Source organism: Chinchilla lanigera, unplaced genomic scaffold, assembly GCF_000276665.1.
Source record: "Chinchilla lanigera isolate Chin_1 unplaced genomic scaffold, ChiLan1.0 scaffold00190, whole genome shotgun sequence".
Lineage (NCBI taxonomy): Eukaryota > Metazoa > Chordata > Mammalia > Rodentia > Chinchillidae > Chinchilla > Chinchilla lanigera.
In genome coordinates, this window is record NW_004955591.1 from 93,926 (window position 1) to 97,006 (window position 3,081).

The window sequence follows — 3,081 nt, forward strand, 5'->3', positions numbered from 1 at the left end:
TTATGGGTACAGGTAAGAGTCCAGGAACTTCCTGTCCCCATCCCCATGGTACTCCCTGAGTATATCATGCCTGCATCAACGTGATAGGCAATTTGCCTCCCATGGAAGGGATCCTCCAGGCTTTAAGGGCAGTCTCAGTCACGTGAGGCTCTGCTGGTATCCAAGTTGGCCATAATGTTAGGGCAGTGGGGTTTTCCAGGTGTCGCTGTTCTCAGACGTGAAGGACAGTGAGATAGGCTAGATAGATACAGGGCTAATTCACCTTTTTTTGCCAGGTCATACACAGGTTCTCCCTGAATGTCTAACATGCCTATAGGGAGAGCTGAGAAGGGTGTGAATGGGAGATTTACAAAAGGAAGGTTAAGCTTTCTTGTACTTTGAGTTACCCATTGGGCATTTGTAAGCCCAAGTGAATAGGCATAGTTTTTACCAAAACATCTTTCAAGCCCCTGGCTTTAGAGAAAACACGAACTGTGCTTTTAGTAAGCAACAGACTTAAGGCCCCAGAGTTTGTCCTTTGTACCTTAAATGGTCTCTATGTCATGACCGTGTAATACACATTTTGAGTCCCAGTATGTGTTTTTTTTCTTTTTTGTCTTTTTGAGACACGGTCTCGCTATGCAGTTCAGGCTGGCCTTGAGCTCACTTTGTACCCCAGGCTGGTCTCCAATTTGTAATAGTCCTCCTGCCTCAGCCTCCCGAGTGCTGGGATTATAGGCATGCACCACCACGCCCGGCCCCAGTATGATTAATCCCATGAATTTTTGTCAGTTGGTGCTGTTTAATACCAATACAGTAATACCTCAGTTCATGAAAGCTTCTGTTTGCAAACAATTCCGTACCACACAAACACAACCATCTTTATCCAAATCATAAAATAGATTATAGTCATAAACCAAGGTACCACTGTACTTATGGTTACATTGTAATGCATGTTGTAGAGGCACAAAAGCCAATCAGCGGGCTGAGGATTTAGCTCAGTGGCACAGCACCTGCCCAGCAAGCGCAAGGTTGTGAGTTCAATCTCCGGTACCCAAGAAAAAAAAAAGAAGCCAATCAGCATCTTGTATTAAGTCTTTAAAAACATAAGCCTTTAGTATATAAGGCTGGAAATATAGGTCAGTGGCAGAGCACTTGTACAGCAGAGGTAATGCCAGAGTCAGTCCCTAGTACTCAAAGTGACAGGTCTTTAGGATATAAATTAGCCTATGAAGTTTGAATTCCAACTAGATCAAACAATGGAAAGTTATCTTACTTCAATTATGTACTGTTGTACACAAATTCTACCTTTATTTTATTTTATTTTTTTATTTTTATTCTTTTGATACCAGGAATCGAACTCAGAACGTTGCGTTTGCCAGACAGGCGCTTGTGCCGCTGAACTATATCCCCGGCCTTTCTACCATTATTTTATATTCTTTCATTTTTGTTTTAGTTTTTGATATAGGGTCTGGCTATATATGGCAGGCTGGCTGTGAACCTTCTATGTAGCTAAGGCTGGCCTCACACTCAGCGATTCTCCTGCCTCAACCTCCTGGCTGCTGGAGTTATAGGCATATGGCACAACACCCAGCCTGCTTTATCTTCCTTTATCTAGTGTATGCTGTTAAGGTTAATCAGTAATCTGGAGCTAGCATTCTGCTTGTCAGGCTTGGTGTTTGCTCAGTACTGAGAGTTCAAAGTTCCTCTTTTTTTCTCTCTCCTTGCTTTGAAGCTGCTTTAAACCATTTTCAACATTTTTTTATTGTTTTTTAAGCTTTTGTCTCCCTGAGACTGTGGTTCTTAGTATTTTTTTTTTTTCTTATTGATAAGAAGAGTGGAGGAATGAGGAAGGAACCTGGTGACTCTAGGCCAGTGATGGTGAATCTTTTTAAAAATCAAGTGCCCAAACTACAATGCAAAACCCACTTATTTATCACCAAGTACCAACACTGCAATTAAACCTGAATACTGAGGTTGTAGGTCACAATAAACAATTTATACATTAACATCTTTTGTCTTAAAAGAAAACCACAATAACGGAGCTCTCCATGACAAAAACAGCTCTTTATTGAAATGTAAAAGTTTGCGTTTGGCATGCTTTTGTGTGCGATTACTTGATTTTCGTCTGCTGGGGTGATCCTGGAGTGACTTGGCTTGCGCGGTGACAGGGAGGGCTCTGCAGGCCCACTACAGCACATCTGCCAGACGTATGCCACCATTGCTTTGGGCACTAGGCTTTCGCAGAGACAGCAGAATGTGTCATCTGACTCACCCCAATTCCTTAATGAAAGTCTTCATAATGGTGGTATTTCCGCATAGGTAAAAATATTTTTATCTTCCCATTTTTGATGTTTGCCTCAAACGTTGCTAGGATCCCACGTGGTACCTTTGTGAGATGGACTCCAATTGGAGTCCCCACATTTCCCATTCAGAGGCAGCCCCCTGCCTCTGTAGGATACCCCATTTGACTCATTAGGGTTGGGGTATGTCTCCAGTAATGCCGCCCTATCGGGAGCATTTGTCAGGCTTGAAGACCTCCTGAGCTAGAGCAGCGCCCAGCTACACTGGCCAGGCATTTTACATTTCTTTACAGTACTTTGCTAACTTCCTGAGAGATATTGAGGGGGCTGACAAAGAGATAGTCTGACATTTAATTTGAGTCATAAAATTCTTTGTCAGGGAACAGCAGGGGCTAGGCCCGCAGGGGGTGGTTTGGGGAATGTGGAGCCACAGAAGCCAGAGAAGGCAGCAACAGAGGTGGCATAGGCAGCTGAGTTAGATAGAAATATTACAGGCGGTCAGACAGGGCCAGGCCCTGGAAGGAACCAACATGAAAGACATGCATTTGCTGTGGGCCAGACCTCAGGACAAAGGACTAAACAAATGCACCCACATACCTCCCTAGGGATGGACATCAGGGATTGATATTCTAAATAGGTAGGGATCACCTTGAAGAGTCCCTGACCCAACCCCCTACAGGAAAAGCCCCTGTTCTGTATTCATGCCCGCTTGCTTCGTGACTCGCTTCCCCATTTGATCCTGGTTTAATCAATTCTACCTGAACAATTCTTATTGGCTGATCATAGTTTTGTCCGTTTT